The 24,560-nt window shown below is 37.0% G+C and overlaps 1 protein-coding gene across 1 annotated transcript in view; it reads right to left on the reverse strand.

The window, feature by feature from the left end:
• Window positions 1–627: 627 nt before the first annotated feature.
• The window catches only part of LOC112541063 (uncharacterized), a 381,739-nt gene continuing 357,806 nt past the window's right edge, over window positions 628–24,560 (reverse strand). Inside the window, exon 5 of the mRNA XM_088140587.1 lies at window positions 628–4,541. The gene's annotated coding sequence lies outside the window, so the exon portion shown is untranslated. The remainder of the gene's footprint in view (window positions 4,542–24,560) is intronic.

Below are 24,560 nucleotides of genomic sequence, written 5' to 3' on the forward strand. Positions count from 1 at the left end.
AGAGAGATTCACCATTACTAGGGAGAAGGCACTGAACTTCAAGACTTCAGGAAAGTTCTCAAGATTCGGGGTTTTTTCCCATGGCTTTCTCTTCAGTCTTCTTTATGGTTTCCAGACTTTCTACTTTGGGGGAATGTTTTATTATTAACACGGGCTTGTATCAGTTCAATCTTTGTTGTGTCATCCTTGAGAAGGTTTTGTATCCGAAACAAAAATAATACACATTTAAATTTTCAAAGAAAACCTTTGGGATTTGACTTTGGATCTGGTATGGAAAAAGGCCAGATCTGAAACATTTTGCTTTAAAATTGTAGCATTTTAAAAACCCTTTTAACAGCTATGTGCTTTAAATTATTTACTACATTCTTTCCTGATCCAGAAGGAAATGCTACTTTATGTTTTAAAAATTGTATGTATATGTCTGAATGGATGCAGACATACACATATTTCAGACAAGTTTGTTCTGCATCCCATAAGGATGCAGTTAGTCACTTAAACTGTATATTTGTGGTGGCTAATTAAATAGAAATACTAGAAAGCATATTCCTTTTATAAAGAAGCAAACTGCAAATGAAATACAAACTTTAAAAAAAAGATTTATTACATGCAACATTACCCTGATACTAATAATAGCAGTGCAATATAGGAATAGAAAACTAACATTATTGACCACTTGAGGGAGATAGTGTGTTTTGTCTAGATCATATATGCTATTTGTACCAAGTGTTCCTTTTCTAGATGAAAAATAAGAATGTAAGTTTGCTGTGGATAATAGTACTCCAAGATTCGTGGTAGTCATATCCTCCCCCCTCTTTTTATGTCAATTTCTATTATAGAAATTAAGAAACAAGGCTGTGTATTTATTTGGTTTCTCTATTCATGTAAGAACATATCCTCATAAGTGCTTCTGGTTCGGTAGCTACTGTATGTACTGAATAACACTGATAGTATGCACAAACTGATTATGTGCCATCAAGTTCGCATTGACTCTTAGCAACCACATAGATAGATTTTCTCCAGGATGATCTGTCCCTGAGGTCTTCCAATGGTGCCCCCATTGTTGTGGTAATTCACCTTGCTGCTGATCATCCCCTTCTTCTCTTTCCTTCCAAAGCATAGATGCACAGACGATTTGTCTTTTAGTGCAGTGCTCTTCTAGCAGTTATCAATTCGTATGCACATGCTGAGTTCTGGGAAACAAAAGAATGATGTGATTTCCCCCCAAGAAATGCATTTTAACAAGCAATGCTTTCTTTAATCAGAATGGTAAGCAATTCACTGGAATGTATTTTACCTATACTTCCAGCTTTATCTGAGTAAGTTAAGCATCTAGATTCAAGTTGCTAAAAGAGAGAATGGATTTTGATTGAGCATTTTAAACATGAAACATATTTAAAAATTTAATACTTAGGAAAACTCTACTAATAAATGTGTATATCCAAATTAAGCTTTTGGCGTATTTTATAGTTTTTTTTAAAGGAGATTATAGATCTTGCAGAAGATAAAAACATTGAAACTGAAATGGTTTACATAAACAGTCCAGAAATAGTACATTTATCAGGTCACAAAATCCAACTGATTTATCATAGAGGAGTTTTTAACTTAGTACACTTATATCAGATTTGCACAATGTACAGAGATAACATAAAACTCCAGCAAGACAATTAAATTATTCAATAATTGATGTGGTTTCTTTTCCTAAGGTCTGGAACAGCTAGACTGGTCTAATGAACTAAAACAGCTGCTTTGCTGAATTATGGTTGATTTAAGTTGCTTTCAGATGAGATAATTATTACAAAACTTGCAGTAATCACCCTATTTTTTTCCTTCTCATAAAATATCCTTTGAGAGAAAAAAATTAACAGTTGCATAGTGCTCCTTGATCAGTGCTATTAAGAGTCTTCTATTTAGAAGCTCTAGAACCCTGAACATTTTGCTATTTCTAAGCCAGCTAGAAGATGCAAGGTAGAAATCAACCTTATCATTCTTCTCACCTCAGACCTTTTGAAGATTTTGAAACCTCTCATTTTTCCTTCATCCTGTGTATTATTTAAAAAGATGTAACCTATCATTATTATGTTTCCTCTGATGTGAATAAGTTTTTAGGTTCCTCTCTAAATGGGGGGGGGAATGCTAGCATACATTCACTAAACCCAAAGTAGCTCTGATAATTGGGAATAGAATATCTAGTGGAGGCAATTCAACAGACTGCTCCTGCTAAGGGAAATCAGAACTGACAGTGGTTCTCTTTCTGAGTGCCTGGACAGCTTTCAGATTCTTGTTGCAACTACACATGGGATCCATCTGTACTTCTTTGTAATGCCAGGTCAGCACAAAGTAAAGCTGTAGTCATCCATAATCTGATAGTTGGGTCCAGCTTCTGGGGATACTTTGTTGTGGAGAATGGAAGGATAAGTGGGGCTGTAAATCATAGGAATAATGCCTCTCTTACTCAGATCCATTTGAGAAAAATGGTTTATGTCAATTGCATCTTCAGTGACAGATTGGGTATTGTGATGGCCTAAAAGTCCCCAACTAACAAGCTGATACTGAATATACCCAGGGTTTTGATGCTGAATGGCTTCAGCATCTACTTTGGAAGTAGATACAGCCCATCAGGTGTGGCTCAGGAATTCACAGTGGTTAAATCAACTGTGATCTATCCAGTACAACACATTTTGCTGGTTGCACATTTGGTTTGGCCTTTTGCTCTGACCAAGTGTTCTGTGGATAGAAGCTGCTTTGTTGGCAGGCATAGTAATTAATTGGATACCATCCAGCATCCTCACTAATGTAGCAAACTTTTTTTCCAGAGAATTACAACTCCAAAGTTATTAGTTATACATATTCTAAATTTATTATAACACTGTTCCCCTCAGCTTGAGTATTCAAGCAGTAAGTAGAAGGTGAGATACAAAAAGCAAAAACATAAATTAAACCAGCATAGATATCAGTTAACAAAGTTAGTTGAAAATACCTTGCTGTTGTAGAGAGAGAGGGAGAAACTATTCAGAATTGGAAGATGTTCAATTGTCATGTTACTACCATATGTTACATTGGAATCCATATGACTTACCATGGCTGTTTTAGACTGTTTATTGCATGTCAAGAATCCATATGCTGTTGGCTATATCCCCAGCATATGGAATCTATCAAGCCATCAAGTGTTATAGACTTTTCCTGCATGGTGAATAGCAAAGATAATAATTATTATTAGCATTCACCAATTGTTGGGTTATGCATTTATCTAGACAATTTATATGGCTGCCCATCTTAAATACATATATCTGGATAGCTCACAACAAATCACAAACGATACATAACCCCCCCCCTCCCCCCGAATCTCTTAAGCCCATACTCTGCATTCAAGACAACTATATTATGTGTATTTACTTTCTTTTTCAATGAGACACTCTGCTACTTAATTAGTATTCTTTTAGCCTGTTGCTTATGCCCAGGAGCATATTTTTAAACAAGGACTCCTGCTGAATTCAATTCTCCAACCAGTGGTGTCCATGGGGGACTGATCAGAATGACAAGGTGGTGGATGAAGTATTGTGATGCAAGCCCTGGCATTGTTTGAATTTCTGTGTAATGTTGATGCATGTACAAAAAGAGAGTGGCTTGCATCACAATGGTCCACCTGCCCTCTTGCTCATTTTGATCCTATTGGGGATGCTACAATGAATACAAGTTCAATAAATGCAAGAAGAACCTTAATTTCCTAATATAAATACACAAAAGCTATAGAATATTTTTTAATCGATTAAGTTCCATCAAGTCATTTTCGACTCCTAGTGACTCCTAGTGACCATACAGATAGATTTTCTCCATGACGATCTATCTCTAACCTGTTCTTTCAAGTCTCCCAATAGTGCACTCATCACCACTGTAACTGAATCCATCCACCTGCTGTTGGTCGTCTTCTTCTCTTTCCTTCCACCTTTCCCAGCATTAGAACCTTCTCCAGAAATTTAGGTGTTTGCATAATGTGTCCAAAGTAGGATAATTTGAGCCTGGTCATTTGTGCCTCGAGTGAGAACTCTGGGATGATTTGTTCAATGATCCATTGGTTTGTTTTCTTGGCTGTCCATGTATTCTCAGGAGTCTTCTCAAATACCAAAGTTCAAAGGTGTCAATACTCTTTCTATCCTGCTTCTTTAAAGTCCAACTTTTACTTCCATAGAGTGTCACAGGGAATACCATAGCAGAAGCTATCCACCACTTTATTGTCAGTTTTAAGACTGGTTCTACCTGTTGTCATTGGTTTGGTCTTCTTTATATTTAATTTTAGTCCCATTTTTTCACTGTGCTCTTGACGTCTAGTACTAGAGCTTGCAGTTCCTTTGCATTTTCAGCTCTCAGGGTAGTGTTATCAGCATAGCGCAAGTTATTGATGTTTCTTCCTCCAGTTTTAAAACCATACTCATCTTCTTCCAATCCAGCTTCCCTGAATTTATACTCTGTATATATGTTAAATAAATAAGTGGAGAACGTATAGTCTTGTCACACTCCTTTGCCAACCTGGAGCCAGTCTGTTTCTGTTATAAAATTAGAATTATAAAATATTTTCATACTACTGGGAGATGAAGAACATACAGTAAACTTATGCATATCTTGTAAGAAACTATCCCCACTGATTTAATGGCATATACTCTGACAAAAGTATTTTGATTGCACTTAATGCATATGATTAATAATTATATTACAATTAATCTGACCAATCTGGAAAATGCTTTTGCCATTATCAGTGCAACAACTTTTTTACTCAAATGTAAAATGCACTGAGCTTATGAATAGTCATTCTCACTTAATTATACGTAGGATTGTAAATTTTAATTAGAACAAAAACATTTTCCTACAATCTGTAGAAAGCTTTTGACACAGTTGAATGCCAATCTTTCATACAATGGAATTGCTTAAAAGGTATTAAACTTGTATACATTATGTCCTCTTATTATAATTACAACATGTAATTTTACATAACAGGTTGATTCCAGTGTCAGGAATCACTTCTTCAGTTTTGTCCATTTTCATCTTCCTCCTCCAACTTTGCAGCCAAGACTAAAACACACACAATGAGTTAATATACATTTAAAAATCTTTTTCTGGGGAAGAAATGGGGGATGGAAGATGGCTCCATGAAAAGTGGAGCTAATGACCGTGGCAGAATGAAGAGCCAGTGAGTAGACCAGCTCTTCTATAATTCTTCTTTGGACAAGGAGAGGCCTTGAGATCATCTACAAGTGTTCCAGAGAGTGACTCCTCACAAGATAGCAGTCTCTGGCAGTCTTAGAGCTCTGGGAGACCATGGAATAGCCATCTTGCTCAAACTGTGTTTGGCACCTTCAAAAAGGACACTGGATTTGCATACTTCCTTTTCTAATCACTTTTGGAAATTGCTTGCTAACTGCTCTTCAGCTATAAGGAACCTTTGGATTAACAAGTTTTACCACACTGGGTGAGTTTCCTTCAATACTTAGAGAAAGAAGTTTTAAATACAAGTTTAAGGACTTAATTTTTTTTGAAAAAACAGCAAAAGGGTGATTAAAACTTTGATTTTAGAAAATTACAAGTGGACTAAGAACCCAAATAAATTTGAAATAAGATTTTGGAATTAATTATAAGAATCCTTCCCATGGGAAAATGCTTTTATTTCGAATTCTTAAAAAAAAAACCATAATAAGACTTTAAAAATTGGACACTAGAGGGAACTAGAAGGAACTAAGGATTACAATTAAAGGAGAAGAATATTCAAACTCAACTTACAAATACAGAATGAAGAAAAATATTTTAACATTGGACATATTGAAGGATATTTTTGAGCAATGGACCCAGAAGTTAATTTTAAGAGTGTCTGCCTCTAAAGATAGACTATATTTAAAAAATGTTATGGGAGAAGAACAAGTTTTACCTGACAAGATTGAGACTGATTTGAAAGTGGATTTAAAAATGACAGGCTACAAGAAAGACATGGAAAAAGATGTTACACTGGACATACAAAAAAACTGGCTGATGTCTTAATAATTAAAAGGGATATACAAATAACAAACCAACAGAGTGACCTGGATAATTTTCCTATATTATATTTATAAAAGAGGCTTGTTAAAGCTTTGAAGAATTTTGTGAGAAGTGACAAAGAAAAAAATGAAAAGAAATCAAGTTCTAGGACAATATTTGAAGTGACTAATAATCACAATTGTTAGAAATAAAAGGAAGGAATATAAAGTTGTTTTATTTGATCAAGGTTAAAACAGATATGTTGTTATCTCTGGTAACCCCTAATGGATTTTTGCTGACATCAGGACTGAAATGACGAGGCTTTAAGGATTTGTTTATAGATATGGTATATGGGAAGAAGAGATCATTTGTTGTATGTTAAGAGAAGGTGATAAGCTACTAAAATTGTTTATACTTGTTGAGATGAAGGGGAAAGTTATTTCTTTATGTATTTCTTTTCTTTTTCTTTACTATATTCTTGTTTTTTCTTTCTTTTCTATTTTTTCCTTTTCTGCACCTCTTTTTCTTTTTATTCTTTTATTCTTTTTGTTTGTATTACTTTGTATTGTTGTAATTATATTTTAAATGAAATTACTAAAAAAAACTTTATGTAGAGGATATGCCATTATCATGGCAAATCAAAACAACCTGCATTTAATGTATTTCATCATACTGATCCATGTACATTTTACCTTGGTGAATAAATTAGTAGGGTTAAAAATGGCCAATAAAAGTTAATATCAACTATTTGATATGCTGAATAGACTTTTGTCATTTTTTGGACAGTTAAACTTTATATATTTCCTTCCATTACATTTAAATTATTTATTTTAAAATAATTACATTTCTTTGGTGTCTCCAGTTAGAGAAGACATAAATACATAATCTAATCTGAAATTTTATTGGTTGGATAGGCTTTGCATTAACATGAACTATTCTCCTAAGATATTTATATTGAAGAACATTCCCATAAAAATCATTTCCTCAGAAATTAAAAAATAATAAAATAAAATAAACCAAGAATAAATCTGTAATTGACTTCATTTGGACTGGGAAAAATTAAAACTGCATCACTTACCCAAAAAGGATCCACTGTTTGCTTTTCTTTTCTCATATATTGTGCTTTAAGATTAAAGGTACTAAAATGACTTTTTTTACTACTGCTTTTGTATTTAAGATAACCATTTGTTAAGGTCTTTTCTTGTTTGGAAAATTTAAAAAGCTGAAATGATGGAACAGTTGGACTTGGGTCTCTGTTCCACAAAGGGAGCTATCTCTAACCAATGTTTTGCTTAGAATGCTCCCACTGTTACAAAGTTTACTTTTAGTGATATACTGTTGTCTCTTGTCTCCACTACGATATTTGCAATTGTCCCATAGAGTACCTAAATTTCCTAGAAGATTGGTGATGAGAACAGAGGAAAGGAGAAAAGGAAAGGGAAATATGTAAATGTTGCATCCTTTATTCTGCCAGTAGAGGTTCTATACCAGACTAGAGTCTTTCCAAGTGATTATGACCCTTTATATATGCTATTTTTAAAATCATAGGATATCTATCTATCTATCTATCTATCTATCTATCTATCTATCTATCTATCTATCTATCTCCTCCAATATAATTATTTATTATGGATCAGGTAAGAATTAACATATCTATCCTAATCCACAGGTGTAATTGTTGAGGATTAGGATGAGATAGAGACAGATTTGCCAGCAAAGACCACAGAAAGCCTACAGGCATCCATCTACAACTGATGATATTCCTGTTGCCATCAAGCTCTCAAATGGAACATTCCAGTAGTAGGATTGAGGGAGGGGGGGAAATCCTCTGATTCCATAAGGAGCTAAGGTTCAGAACCTTCAAGTACTCCGATCTAGCACAATTAATGAGATAAAATATATGAACATTGAGAATCCATCATATTTAACTTGTCATTTAACAGACATTGTTAATCATTCTAAAACTAAATTTGAGAGATTATTCATAAAGACAACAGACCAACAAAAAAGCTTTAATAGAATACTGTCTTCTAGGTTTACAAGGGACTGTCCCAACTCCCCTAGGTTGACAAGGGAGTTGTACCTGGCTTCACATATGCAATAGGGCTTTTGTTGGAGGTAGAGCTGAAGAACTGAAGGTGGAGGAATACCATGGGACTGTTCTCATGGACAGCTTACTTGAAACTGACACAGGTGGCTCTGGGTGTGGAGGACCAGTTAAAAAGATCCAACCAAGGTTCCTGATTGAGACAAATCATCCCTTAATGTGCTTGGGGATTTCCCCCTTTACTGTCAGTAATACAATAAAGTCCCTGGTTACTTGTGGAATATGGAGAGTAGCTGGGCAGTTGATACTCTTAGCCTTCTTCTCTCACATAACCATATAAGCCTCTTGATTTATTAGTGTGGTGAAATCGATAGGGCAGCAGTGAGAGCTTGTGTGGTTATAAGAACTATACTAAAGAAATCCTTCTTTGACCTGAGAGATCCATACAGCAGTACTGGCTCAAGGGAGTCTGGCTGCCCTTGGCCACATTGACTGATGGTGCCACCTCCTGCTAATGTGAAAATTTGCCTTTTTAGAATGATTTGGAAGGAAAAGAAATCATTGGTGCCCCCTAAACTTTGGCATTCTAGGCCAGTGTCTACTCTGCCTTAGCCTAACGCTGGCCCTCTGTTTGAATAAAAGTTTCTCTTTCTCTTCACAAACATATTAACTTCTGTTTTGTCTTCCTGTGTAGAAAGTAAGGAAGATGACCTTGACAGAGCTAGGCCAGATCCGTTACCAAAGCAATTAGGAGAAAAACATGGCTTAAGTCCAAAACAAGCTAAAGTATGTGGAAGCGGTTCAGACACCTCCCTAATTCACATGGGTATAAGAAGGGGAGGAGGCACAGCAGAATCAGACTTGAAAGATTCTGTTATTATGGTCACCCTCAATAAAAGTAGTCTTAGCTTTCCTGTGGAGTTGATTCTTGGTCTGTCTGGTCTACCTGGTGAAGCTGACATCCTGGTACTTCCAGTTTGATTCTGGTCACTTGCTTGGGTCCCACCTCACCTTATTTTGCCAGCGAATTAATCAGATTTGGCTCAGGATTGAATATGTCTCTGTAAACTTTCCTGCACATAATAAATCAGGGCATTCAGATAAACTAATTTATTTTGATAAACTAGTAGAAACACCAGTACCGTCACATTTTCATTCTAATGTCCTAGGTCTGAGAGTGGCATTTGTGCCATGGGTAGTTAAGTTTTTACTTGCAACTTGTACGTAAGACCCTTTAAAAGAGGGATGCACAATTTGCAGTTCCAAGGCAGGATATGACCCCCCCCCCAAAAAAACCACTTGTGTGTGTCCCCAAGGCCTCTATGAAAACTTCCACCCATCATAATTTTAATGCAACAGCAATGCAATTAGAAAAAATACGAGGTGAAATCATATTAACATTTACAAATTACTTTAATTCGTAAACTCCAAATAAGTCAAATTTCATTTTCATCCATGTCTACTTCATTCATTGTCCTGGTCATGTAGACTTTTTGAAAAGTAGCCCTTGGTAAAATATCCAAAGCCAACTGCAGCTTTTGACAAGAAAACATTCTCACCCTATTTTAAAATATTACAGTAAGTCGCTTTTCATCAACACATATTACATTATTTTTCCGCTTCCTTCCCCCTAAACAAACTTAAACAAAACAGAATGGCAAGCAGTTCCTATATATGTAAGTATGTATGTATGTATGTATGTATGTATGTATGTATGTATGTATGTATATATAGTGGGTTACTTTTTTTGTTCTTTTATTTTTATGGCTTCTAAAGTATGTTACAATTTAAACTCATTTTTAGATAGCAATGTAAGTTTTGGGTAGGTACATAAAAATGTATTTTCCATTCTTTCTTTCTTTCTTTTTTTCACATCTGGAAGTCATGGCGCTATATACGCTTACATTGAAAAGGATCTTACACTGCCAGTAATAAATGTCAAGTCATATGCCTATCTACCCAGGATGGATGGTGAGAAATTTAGATGTAGACAAAGATTTCCGCTGCGTCCTATTCTTTGGTAAGATTTGTTTTACAGAGAACAAAACTCCTTGCTCTTCCAGTGCCACTTCCATTTGCACATACACACTCATTTTTTCAGGACTGATGGGTGACATTTCCTTATATAGTTAAGAGTGAAACTCTCTTTCTGAAAATGGAGTTAAAAACTTTCCCTTTTTAGGAGCAAGCACCACTTTGGCAAAGCAACCAATCTGAAGCACATTCATTTTTTGGTCAAAACATTAGCAGAGTACTTTGTTAACAAAATGTTCAGGTCACGACAGGGTCACCACATGAACTGTAAGCCTTTTTATGAGCTAAATGTTTCCAAATAGCACTCCAAGCTGAAAGTGCTGAAAGTAAACTTTTCTCCTGTAAACAGGCAGCTGCTGAGCCAAAGGGCTTTTTCGTGATTCAGCATCGATGACTTGACAATGCCACACACTTGTTCCTTGCGCAAAGGCAGACAATATCAACAGCTAGGAGGCAACTGCCTTCCACCCCCACAAAAAGTGTGAGTAACTGTTTACTTGGATCAAAGTTAAGTACTTTGAAGCCCCATTCATTTCACTGGGAGACAGCGAAACTCATCTTCAACTTCCCACCAAAACGGATTCTGAACTTGTCCTGGATCCTGCTCCTTCTCTCTCAGCATTAGAACCGCACTGGAAGGCTTGATAGGCACAAATACATTCCATGGGACAGCAGCGTCTTTTGCCTGCGATGACCTCTGGCCCAGCCAATTAAGTGAAATTAGGCATTTTACTTAAGCTTGGGAACTTTTCAAAACACCTTTTTGTGAAGTTGGTGTGCCTATGTGTGGGGGGTCCTATTCTTGGGAAAGGATTGTAGCCCAGCAAAAGAACACATGGACTGGGAGCACAAGATTCCAAATTCCACTTTCAGTAGGTCACAAGAAAACGACAGTAGTCTGAAATCCCAGAAAATTGTTGCTATTTAAAGGGGAGAGTTTTACATTGAGTAGGCTGATCATAAGAGTTTGGTATAGGTTGCTTCCTGTATTTCTGCATTGGGTTGGGTCCTGACCTGAAGAATGTCCTTTTCGTGATGGAACTTTAGTCCTTCAAGGCTGTCACTGGCAGAAAGTGATGAACAATTTTCACCTGTTCCTTCTGCAGCTTCCAGAGCAAAATCTTGGTTGGTTCAGAGAGCCAGACAAGGAAGGAGAAATTGATGTTACATGGCTCACCTATTAAAGGGATCTCCATGGAGTACCGCTCATGAGAACTGAGGATCAAACTATTGTTTTTCAGATCTTATTTATTATTTCACTAGGTCATCTAGATATCTCAGTACTAGCAGTATTAAAAAATAGCAACTTATCATAAATGAGAAAGCAGCCCTGCAGGTTCTTAAAAGCTGATTTTTCTACCTTATTTTTGTCCTGCTTGAGAATTTCTTTGTCTTTCTTTTGGCAGTGATTTTTAGCTTACTATCTCACTCAACTGAGAATTATCACCCAATGGGAGAATTTCCATCACATTGTCTTGAGATTTAATTGGAGCTATAATTTAACAGGAAGCCCCCCCCCCCCAAAAGGCTTCCTATTGAAGAAATGCCTGTGCAATCAGAGATGTGCAAACAGTAAAGGCAGGGGACACGGACATGTTGAGCCCCGGGTTCCTCTTGTCCCATCCTTCATTCCACTCTTTCTGTCTTTACACACCAACCAATGTGGTCACATGGGGCCTTGAACAGAGCATTAGAGGAGAAGCAAGATGAAAAGAAGAAGATGAGGGACGAGCCCCTGCTACTAACCTCCTCCTTCTTCACTCCCAATTCAGCTGTTGCTACTGCCAGCCTTCTCTTCCTCTTCTCTCTAGTTGAGGAAGGGACACTCCATGGTGACTGAGGAGTATGGTATGGGAGACCCTTGCAGGGGCAATAGCATGACCTCCGCTCCTCCCTCAGTCGTTGCATCTCAATTATCTGTTTACTGGGGACCCTATCTAAAGTTTTCCCCAGAGCCAAGGAAGACTTACTTATGCTATTGCATAAAATAAAACTGTAATATCCCCAATGGTACTGCCTGTTCCACTATATTGGGCATGCTTCAGGTCCCATTAGTGAACAATGTCACTTGGTAGGTCCTAGGAAGTGTGCCTTCTCCCTCCTGGTGCCTATCTTGTGGAACAATCTCCTCTCTGAGATATGGACAGCCTTGATTTTGCTGGCCTTCTGGAAGACCACGAAGGCCTGGCTTTTCCCAGGTACTGGGTCCAGGATGTTGATGGCATTCTGGTGTGGGGGTGGGGTCCTTGGAATTGGATATATTAGCATGGAGACTTTATATGGGGGCTGTATCTAGTTTTCTAAATTGGATTTTGTTTTTATCTTTGTTTGCCACCCAGAATTCCTATGGTAAATGGCAACTGTTTGCATTTGTTTAAAAAAAATAAAAAAAATAAAAATAAAATACGCACTCCTTGGCTACCTTGTAACAATGCAAGAATACCAGAGTATTACCACCCAAAAGAATTTCACTGAAATTCCCTTCTCTTTTGAAATAATTTCTATATCAATTTCTCTTTCATTAACTTGAATGAGAACTCCTATCAAAATTTAGGATAATTTTTCTGCATGGCTGAGAAAGGCTCTTTGCTTGAAATCGTTAAAAGCCAGAGCCAGTTCATGTTGACAGTGTTGAGCTCGATGGGGACAGGAATAATACCAGCGTTTGGGCTGAAAAGTCAGAGCATTGCCCTTAACTAAAGTCTATTCAAGCAGTAAGACAACTGCATTTCCCTGACCATGATTCTCCATGAAAATCATTCGATAATCTATTAAGCATGTTTTTGGGGCTAAACAGGACTAAAACAATGTTTTTCTACTATATATACTCTTCTGAGTAAATAGAGATGCTGCCTGGTTTAGAGAAGTGCTGGGTAAAATTCCTTCTGTGATCTTCCTATATTTTCCCAATTCCCTCCTCTTGATACTTTCTCTCTTATGCCTGCTCCCCACCCCCAATGCTAGACAGACCACTGATTTCACTTCTTTCTCTCTTGCTTTTGATTTATACAAGGGTCTGGGTGTGCTGTAGGCCCTTTGTCCTTTCAGAGAGTCTCTCGGGGAGACCAGGTGTTGATATTCAGAACAGGACTTCTGGTGTTAATTTTTTTCAAAAAAAGAAGAAGAAAGAAGGGAGGAGGAGGAGAAGAGATCAGAAGTATGTGTCATGAAAATGGTAGGACCTGGAGTTCCAATTGTATAGTACCACTGTGAGCAAGGATGAAATACAAAAGTGATATTATTTTTATGACTGAGGCTTACTAGAATGTTTTTTTTTTTAAAGTAGCAGCAGCAAATCTGTTATGCAGATGATTCCTGTCAGCCTCCCTGGGCAACATTTGATGCCACCTTTCCTCCTCTAAGGGCTTCTTTATGCTCCACGAGGGATGTTTTTAATACCTTCCACTCATACTTCTGGATGTGGCAGGAGTTCAAACTGAATCCATCACTGGGGACATAGCTTGAAGGAGAGACGGCTTTCAACATGTCTACCTTCCTGTTTTCAGATCGGGTCTGTTTTCCTCCTTGGCTCTCCTAGAGCTAGCCCATGGGCAATCCATGAGCTCTAGCGATACCCTTCAGCTCTTTCAAGGTCACAGGCTGTAACTGACATGGAGAAATGACAGGGAGAGAGGTGGGGAGGAGAACAATGGTGTGTCCTTCTTTAATAAAAGAGCCTCTCAAAGTAAATAGATTTTCTGTCTTCATCAGGTGACAATCTTTTTTCTTTCTTTCAGTATTTATAAAGTTCATTATCAGTCAGTTTGATGTGGAGAATAAAAGCTGCCTTTGAGGCAATTTAATAAAGAAGGAAGGACCTAGCTGGAAATTTTAGATTTAACTTGTACTTGGTGTCCTAACCTTTGCTTCACAGTCCATGCCCTTCAGTCCCTTGTCTCTAGCTTTTCAGCATGAAATCTGATGGGGTAAGGAATAGAGTTACAGGATCTCAGACTCCTGTTGAAGTCAAAGCAGAAACATTATGGCACAACATGGAGAGGCAGAAAAAAGCAGGAGGAAGTCACATAATCATTTGATTTTTTGTTAGAACTCATCCCTTTACAAAATACGATCCAGCAGGCTAAATGCCTCACATTTGGGCTTTGATAAACCTCTACAGTATACTGTATATATGTTTGTAGTTGTAAGCTAGGTAAGCATTTCTCAAGGGGTGTGTGTGTGTAGGTATGTTTGTGTGTGTGTGTGTGTGTCTCTCTCTCAAAGGCATAGTGCATGTATGTATATCTGTATGCATGTATGTGTCCAACACCCCTAACCAGCATAAGAATGAAACCCAGAGCCTTCTAATAGCAATTTTTATTGAGCAAAACTTCACTATATTCCTGGAAATTTAGCTTTGGACTAGCCAAACTAAATAAGTATTTGGAGGAAATCAGCTACAACAGCTTTAGATAAAAAACAGAAGAATCATTTATTTCAAAGCTATAAAAGAACAAGAAAAATATTTTGTATTTAAATATGGGGGAAATAATTAATATAAGCTCTGTTCACACATCACACTAAGCCATAATTTTATTTAACCATGAAGTCCAAGTTGCCAAGGTAATGTTGCCAAATACTGTTCTGGAATGAATTCCACTCTTACTTTTCTTCTGTGGACAAATGCTCATGAGGAAATATATGGAAAAACATCTTAGCAATGTAAGTTCCAGGGGAAATTTATGTTTGGGATTTCTTTTTTTCTATTAATGTTTTCTATTAATTAATTTCTATTAATTTTCTATTAATTAATGTTATCTTGATTAATTTCTTTTTTTCTTCCTGATGAACGAGAATAGTTATCAGAATAGGTACATGAGTAGTTATTAAGAAGCTTACGGGGTCCTATGTTTTTGAACTCTTAGGATGATGACAAAGGAGTTTTTATTTTAATTTAAAGGGGTTATGTATTCAGTGTCTCCAGAAACTGCTGCTTGTATTATTTATCCACTATTACTATTTTTATTACTCATATTTTAAATTCTATTAGCTTTATGTAAATTGTTTTGAATCCTTCATAAAACAAGGAAAAATGCACTCTTAATATGGCTTGAATGTTTCCAGGTAGCCCAGATCTTTTCATTACCAAACTATGGGAACTGTGTCATCCAGAATGTGCTATTGATAATGGAATTTTTACTTTTTGCTGTTAGACAAAAATAAGATCAGCACTTAGTAATGTATTGCCTAAATCACCATAGCCGTTTCTAGAAAGAGATCACAGAGAATTGAAAGAAGGGAAGAGAATAAGGTATTTTTAACCAACCAAAGAACCAAAAAACAGACTTCAGGTGGAAGCCCAAATCAACAGTATATTTTTGCCTTAATAAGTTATTTCAAGAAAAAAAAATGCACAATAAATAAAGAAAATAGTGCCTACTGGAAATTCATGCATTTCACTAAGACATCACGGGACAAAGAATTAACAAATGCTGATTTTTTTTAAAGGTATGAGGCACTGCATTGTTGATATTCATTGATATCATAAGGGATTGATCTCTGATCTGTGCAAATGTATCTGCCAATATGGATTTTTAATAGAAATTATAAAATAGTTTATTGAATCTCAAATCTCAGAAATAAGAACCTTCTGCCAAAATCTAAGATACTAAGAAACACAGATAAACATCTCCATATATGCTGTCATTGCATCAGTGATTGTCTAATAATGAATTGTGGAGAACACCAAAGCCTGTACACACAAGTATTTGGTCCTGAAACAGATATTACCATTTTTTAAAATTTCTATGCTCTAGCAAGTTTTATTAATGAACAGAAATGTAGTCTTTCATCTAAATGTTAAGGATTGTTCTGAATTTGTTAATAAATCAGGTTAGGTTCACTGCAATCACAGTTTTCATAGAAACTGAATAATACTATCCTTGCTCTACATGAACCCTTCTTCAATTTTTTTTTAATCCTGCCTTTCTTATTTTTTATAAATAACTCAAGGCGGCAGACATACCGAATCCTCCTTCCTCCTCCTATTTTCCCCACAACGACAACCCTGTGAGGTGAGTTGGGCTGAGAGAGCATGACTGGCCCAAAGTCACCCAGCTGGCTTTCATGCCTAAGGTGGGACTAGAACCCCCAGTCTTCTGGATTCTAGCCTGGAGCCTTATCCACTAGACCAAACTGGCTCTCTGTATTTTGTCTGTAGAGCAAGCAGGTTAGATGAATTACAGCTGAGGTTGAATGAATAGGAGGGAACAACAAATGATGGATAAATAGACTTCATTTCCTTGTATATTAGCTTGTTCTCTCTGGAAGAATATTTATCTAAGAGACTTTCAACAGACAAAAATGACTAACATTAAAAACACCCTAAAACAGAAACTGAGTGCATGGTATGTATAATTCATAGATAAGTTATGTTGTGACATATCTGCTATTGCAAATAGTCACAAGACTAGACATTTATTCATTCTTAGCATCCACTGAAAACAAACAAACAAAAGTAATGCTGATACATTTGTCTAAGCTCTGACAGTTCCATTACAAAAATATGGATGGACCAGGAAGAAAAGCCCAAAATAGTTTTCAGTTTTAAATAACCAAGTGTAGGTGGTCTGCATAACTTACGCTACAGTGATTAATGACTGTAAGCATCCATAGAACCAAAATGAACTATTGGAAGAAAACATTTCCAATTTATAAGTCATCGCGGATCCTGTCTTGAAGTTGTTAGAATCAGCCAATCCAGCTGACTGGGAATTCTGAGAGTTGTTGTCCAAGCGTAGTATGAGAATTCCAGGATAGGAAAGGCTGCCCCATCTCTCTGAAGTTCGTGAGCCTCAAAGTTATCTAGCACATGTAATATTTGAAATGAATATATAGGAGATGGACAAGGAAATATTAGTACAGGGATTACTTGGCAAAATTGCCCACTGACCATAATTATTTATTTATTTATTTATTTATTTATTTATTTATTTATTTATCAAACTTATCCCCACCCATCTCCCCCCAATGGGGGACTCTGGACGGCTTACCACAGATAAAAACAATAAATAAATATATAGTTAAAATTTATAAAAAAACACATTTACACAAAATGAAAGGAAGAGGAAAACAAAATGAAAGGAAGAGGAAGCAACACCAGGCCTCTAGGGGGCTAGCCAACTCCATACCTGATATTAACCTGCTTGTAAACTTTGTTACTCCATGCTGGCTGGGGAATTCTGGGAGTTGAAGTCTACATATCTTAATGTTGCTGAGGTTGAGAAACCTGCTCTAAAATATAAACATTTCATTTTCCAGGCCTTTTTAAAGGTGCCAAGCTAGTTAACTATTAGATTATGAAACTCTCAAAGACTGGAAATATATGCATTGGGGAAAATGGCTGTAATTTGTCCTAAGCCGATGGGATAGGGAGGTTTCTTAATATTTTATTTGTCCAGGCTTCTCAGTTTATCAATTTAGTAGTAGTAATTACATAAAACAATACATTGATTTGGGACTAGCAACATATCTCAAAGTGTTGTTTTTGCATTGCATGAGAATATTTGTTAGCTTTCTCTTGTTACCTTGAACTTTTCCTAGCTTAGAAAAACTTTCTAGTTTCTAGACACAATTTTCCACTGCAAAGCCTGTAGGCTACATATGGTCCAATAGTTTTGCAAAGAAACTCTCTGCAATATGCCACATGTTGAAAAGTACTAACATACAGTGTGAAGTTTGGATCATGCATCATGTTTTGAACTTTGGTGATAGATTCTTGCATAAATCACCCCATTAGCTAACCCTTTCACAACAGTTCTATGGAAGAGCTTTGAGAAAGAAACTTGTTCCTTTCACGCTGTTTCGATCCAGTCTTTGGTATATAATATTTCAAACAAGATTGATGCTCCAGATTCAAAACCTTATTCTCTAGGATTAATGAAGACAATGAAGATGCCTTCAGCAGAATAGCTAGCTATAATGATCTATAATTCCCTTACCCATGGTCTGGCTTTGTGATTTCACCACTTCATATTTACCAGGCAGAAGGAATTTTTTTCACAGTACCGTCTTTGAAATAGAACCAGACTTTGAAAAAATTCTTTTGGAAATGAGGACATTTCCTGCCTAGTGGTTCATGGGGAATGAGGAACGCTTGTGTAGCTGACACCAAGTTTATTTGTCCCATTGTAAAAGTCTAGCCATTCAATAAAAGGAAAAGGGGGTGGGGCGCATGCTTTTTTTTTTTTTGCCATTTACAGTCTATTAGAGAAGGGTTGCATGATAAATCTGTTCTTGATTACCATTCTCCCTTCTCTCCCACTCTCTTCCCAGGAAAACTTCGAAATATCCCTTCCATCCCCAACTAAGGTTTCAATAGAAGTACTAACAAGGCTTAAAATATTTAAAACTTTACACATAGCATAAATGAAACCAGGACCTGAACAAGAGCAAACCGATCACAACTCTGAGAGCTCCAAACCATCAGTGACCTAAACACCTTAGGTACTTAATTAGTGAGATACTTTAGGAATCAGAACAGCTGATGGGCTTCATTATTTCAAGGGTCATTGAAGGACCAAAATGATAGCAGGGCTGATCATAAAATTCTTCAAGATGAACCCACATAGAATGCAGCATCTACAAGCTTTTATAAACAATTTGCCCTTAGTGGCGGCATGCTATCGGTATCGCTCTGCTTTCCCATCCTCTTAAACCTTGCCTCTTTGGGCATCAATAATTCCCTCAGAAATTTAAACAGCTGTCACTTGTGATACTCTTCAGGTGTACATGTGGGAAAGATTTACAGTGTACAAAGTAATCTGCTTCTCAAAAGCCTGCCCACGTGGAAGCTCCTTTGGACGTGGTGACTTGCAAATCTCTCAAAGATAATTGGAGGTCCCTGAGAATTATGCAAGTGAGTTATCTGTAATGCGGATTGGGTCTGGTCAGCTGGCTTTTAAGACTTCTAAAAGATGTGGGGTTTTCCAAGAATCTAACATGCAAACGTTGCTTTAGAAAGCATCAATATTCTAGCTTCTGCTTTGCTTTCTTTTCTTTTATTGTCAACATGTATTTTACATCTGCCATTAACAGTTATTTGTTTTCTACTGAAGGTCAACATAGATTGAACTTTTTTAGCATACATAGTAGAATGAAAAAATATAATATTAATGGAGTGTTGGAGGTGGCATAGACGGCTTCCATTATGTGCTGCACCTGTTTGCATTTCCCTCGGGACTTCCAGTGAAATGGCTTTTAGAGCATGTACTCTAGAAATGTAAAACGGGTCAAAACTTCTTTCTCAAGAATGTGCCAAGGATTCCTTCCTTTCCTTTAAATGATTGTCTAGTGAGTTTAAGAAATTCACCAAGTGGTTGCTACTGAGAATGCCAGTGGTGCTGATGTTTACATATCAGTCTATGAGCATCACCCTACCTAACACCTCACTTAAAGCCTCTGTGCCAGACACATTCAACCTGATCTCTGACTGGCAAGTCGTGCCACAAAAATAGTTAGGCCAGGACAAAAAATATGGAGGCTTTTTTCTTTTTTTTTACAATTTAATTAAATTACAGTTATCATGAATCCATACAATGTAATATCTTATTACATTACAATGCATCATTTGGCTGCAACTTTGGGAGGGGTCTTGACAGCAACTGCCAAGGTTTTCAATAACCATATGCTGCTTCTATTTTGAGGTCATATACCTCTAATCTGTACTGTTCTGCAAGTCTGTTGGAACAAGAAGCAGGAGAAAATGCCTTCTGAATGGTAACCTAGGCATTTGAAGGGCATTGTTTACATATACTTCTCTGTAATTGACTTAAAAAATGAGAATGCAAACTCTGTATATATGTACATAGATTTCTTTAATTTCTTCACTACCATAGCAAATCCATGATAACTTGGATTGGCAATCTAACTTTTTGCTAAGAATTCCAAAATGTTCTTCTGTTCAGAAAGATCACTAGCAATGGTTGGTAAACATTAGATAAATCTCTACCAGTGTATCCTCATAGTTTCTTTTCTCCCCTATGGCCTACTTCACTGCCTCTACTAAACCTGCCCTCTGTAAAATGTAACCAGCTCCAAATTCAGTCAGACAAGCAGAAGTCTCAAGAATATGTCTATTTAGTCCAGGAATGGCATCTTTTTTAAAACAACCAAACCTAGAATGCCCCAAATTACTTTCTTCTTTATGTTCCTTGACTATTGTTTTAAACTGCTCCTGAATCCAATCCATGAAGGAGATTGCGTACTTCATCTTTAATACTTAATTTTAACTTTTCTCCCACCCCAGTTTTGCCTGCCATGCTGCCTGTTCTTGTGATTCACTCCTGCATGATCTTTTCTCTTGACTTTGAATCCATATGGCCAAATTTTCCTCTGTGTTTACTTGGTTTGGCTGCCTTGTTATTTCAGACAGGACCTCCCTCCCTGTGAGAAAGGCATCGCTGAAATCACGCAACCAGTTATACTATCAGTGTCTCTTCTCTTATTCTACTGCAGATATCAGCGTACCATAATTTCTACTTCTGTAGATCAAGAAGTAGAATTAGACATTTGCTGTGTCAGCAGTCCAACATGAGGTTTTCCATGTAACTGGCAACCTAAGTCTCTTGGAGATAACCTCCCCTTAGTATTCTCCTTTGACCATCAGAGTCCCAAATTCTGCAAAAACTCAAATAGAGGATCTGGATCAAATTTTTAAATAATGTTCTGATTTTTGTCATTTATTTAGTTGAAAAGAAGATAAATGCATTTTCTCCATTTAGTGTAATTCAAGGTGCATATATGAGCCAGTAAGGGTATTCAGTAGATTTGCAGAATTGAAGCCCAAGAACAGAAAAGTCTTTCTGCTAGAGGAAAATCAGGCTGTAAACTCTCTATTCTTGGATTTTTTTAGGAGCTGACTAAAATATCTGTCAGCCATTGTTACGGGCACATGCGCACATGTGCACACGTATGCTCTCATAATGGAGTAATAAGATTTTCATTACTTGTATCTTTATATCCCTGCAAGATCACCAGATTTACATGGGCTGTAAAGCCTTTTACTGCCTTGCCTTATGTATCTAAACTGCATTTGGAAACAGATTATGCCAGAAATTATTTGCAAAAGGGAAAAGGGAAAAATCCCAGGACACTGCCATGTCTGGAATTGGCTTTAAGTGCCTTCTATAACCCTGTAGCTTCAGCTAGTTTGACTTCTTTAAATGAGCATGGCTGCAAAAAAGTGGTAAAAAATACTTTCTATGATGATTTAGAGCAAAGGCAGACAGACATCAAACCTACAGGGTATTACTACATTTTTTTAAACTAGAATCCTGAAATGGAGGCCCAGAGGAGGGGCATACATTTTGAATTAAAGAAAAAAAATGGCCCTAAGAATTTATGGCCTGAGACTCTTTTTAAATATTAGGAGTGGAACTTTCACATATAAATATACTTCTGCTTTTCTCCAAAGATTTATTTCTCTAGTTGAAAAATAGTTTTAAAATCTATTAATCTTGACTATTGTTAAAGAACTGGGAGCCAGAAACAATTGTTCATTGTCCTTTTTCCCCCCACAAGTTATCTCAGAAAGGTCATAAAATCATTTAATCCTAGAGGAGATGAGAATGAATCAGTGACTTCTCCTTTGCAGGTCAGATAGGCCTCATTCTCACAAAGAGTGTTTGTAGACAAACCAAGAAAGCAACTATTTTCACCAACTTGGATCAGACCCAGCACTGGCCACACTGTAGGCCTTCTTGAATAGATCATATGTTTATAGGCCCCTTGCTGTTCCACACTTACTGATATCTTATATGAAAGAGAAGGCCGGGAAGTCAGACAGGCACAAAGTAAATCAAAATCCTGGCTTGTGCATGTAATTTCAGACTGGCACGAGAAGCTATTTATGATCTGAAGTTAAACATCATCTACCAGTTCTTTATAAAATAGCCAGAGTCTAGGGGTGTTCATAACTATAGATATGAGCTTCAAACAGGCACAACTGGACAATCAAAGCTCTACCCATTTTTAACATGCATTGCACACATTTTGAAGCCAGGGACTATCACTGCAGACATCCCTGCCAGAATCCTCAGTTCAATAGTAGGAACTTAGTTTATTTGGAGTGAGTAATTATATAAATTAGTTGAAGCCTTTAGTTGACTTCTATTAGAAAGTGTACTTGCCATCCACCTTTTGCTCCTGTTCTCTTGGAATTCTTTCTTGCTATATAAGGTATTGATTTCTCCTTTTTCCATTCACTCATTAAGATCACATTTCAGTCTAGCATTGGGTTTTTTTTTTTAAGTCTGCTACTTTTGAAAGTGGAAGTCTCCAGCCCCACCACTTCTAAAAAACAGAGAATGTAACCTAGAAAATTCAAGATGTTCCTCTATCTTTATTTAGGAAATCTGTAAAGATGCATCATTTTTTTCCAGGCTATTAATTGTTAGACAATCTTAGTATTTATCTGTTAATTTAATCTGTATTTTTTTGTAGTTTTATTATAAAATTGGTTAGCTACCCTGAATACTTGCCAGAACAGAATGCAGGATAACAATCAGATTAATTAATGGCACTGTTATGTGTCACTAGGAAATCCTACATTCTTAGGTCAGTGCAAGCCACTGACAGGGAGGGAAGACCATATGAATGGAGAAGAAAGGACAGGGGACGAAAGAGAGAGTTAGAACAAGAAGAGAGAATGTGGATAGTGGAAAATGTTGGAAGAAATTTTCATGCAAACACTAGCCTCACTCTACTTACCTTCTATTGCAACCTGGGGTTCCTGAAGATGAGGAAGGGAAAGGGGGGAGGCCATTTGACTGGCCTATGGGGGAATGGAAAAAAATGGCAGCCCAGCCAGTGCCCCATGCCCTTATTTCCTTGAGCTGGCCAATGGCTGGTGCAATCTAACCACTCCTGAAGAACTGAAAAGAGGGCAAGTTTCCTGGATTTCAAATGGTAAGAAGCCATCCCCTCCATAGGCAGAATACTGCTTTTGTAGTGTTTGTGGGAATAGCTTTATGGACCAGAATATGGGTTTAGAGAGAAATAAAAATAACAGAGCAATTCATCACAGGATTTCTTTATTAGGACATCTTTATCAGGAAATCACATTTAGACAGAAAGTCTAGATACCTTATCTGTATTCAGACTAAAACAAAAAACACAGAAGTGCCATGTGATCTGCAAGGCCAGGTGGGTCCCAGCCCACAAATGCCTCTATGGGTTACATCTAAAATTGTCTTTGTTTTTTTGTAGAGTCTACGTCAGCCTTTCTTAACCTTTTTACCCTGGAGGAACCCTTGAAGTATTTTTCAGGCCTTGGGGAATCCCTGCACATTCAGGCTCAGATATAGGCCAGAAGTTACAAATGTATTATATTAATTTCATGTGTAGGCCTATGTATGTGCATTAACAGCATTCTTAAACTAAAAATAAAGAATGGAAGTTACCTCTTTAATGTGGAACCTGTGCTTGTTTTTTGCTGCACAAATACTCAATTCTGGGCCAAACTTGAGACAAGCACACACGGATTTCATCTTCAACTGAAATAAGACGATTTCTGTCTTTGCTTTTGATGCTTGTTAAATAAGAAAAAGCTTGCTCACACATGTAAGAAGTTGAAAACTGCAGCAAAATGTTCAATGCCTTCCTATGAATGGCAGGATACTCTTCTTTCACAGAAATCCAGAACTTGTCCATCAATGGATCTCATCTTGAGTATATGATCAGACTGCAGCTCACAAAGTTCTTCCTCTTCCTTCAAAGTGAAGTTCTCAGGCTGAGCAGAAGATGCAAAGAAAAGATCCCTCACCCAGTCATACATTTGTGTTGAAAGGGAGGGAAAGTGCTGATCAATTTTGTTCTGTAGTACTTCCAGGTGGTTTTCAAATTAGATTTGAGACTTTTTGGTATCCTTCCTTACTCTCAAGCCTAAGCAGAAGTGGAAACATTTCAATATTTCCTTTTGAAACATGATTTTTCCAAACATTCAGTTTTCTTTTAAGTCCAAGAATCTTGTCACTTGAAGTCAAAACATTTTCTCCAGTGCCTTGCAAAGACTTGTTCAGCTGGTTCACATGATGAAAGATGTCCACAGAGTATGCTAGTTTCTGCAACCATTCTCCATCTTCAAAGCATTCAGCAAAATGTGAAATACCATTTTCTCGAAGATACTCTTGTAATTTTGCCTTCAGCTCAAACACCCTGCTGAGAACTCTTCCTTTGCTGAGCCACTGTATTTCTGTGTGTACAGGAGGCTTAAACGCTCTTTGTCCAGGTTTTCACACAGTTTTTAAAACATTATTGAGTGAACTAGTCTTTGCTTAATAAAGTTAACCATTTTGTAGAATCATCCAGAACTTTTTTCATTTCATCTCCAGGAGTTTTTGACACCACATCTTTCTGTGAAAAAAGCAGTGTTGTGACAACATCAGGATTTTCTTTTCTTACAAGAGAAACGAAATCTCTCATAGAGCCAACCATTGATGGAACACCATCAGTACAGATGCCAACACAGCTCCTCCAAGAC

This window comes from Python bivittatus, unplaced genomic scaffold (assembly GCF_059951505.1).
Source record: "Python bivittatus isolate LINGU-HERP-01145 unplaced genomic scaffold, Pbiv_v1 ctg000020_np1212, whole genome shotgun sequence".
Classification (NCBI taxonomy): Eukaryota; Metazoa; Chordata; class Lepidosauria; order Squamata; family Pythonidae; genus Python; species Python bivittatus.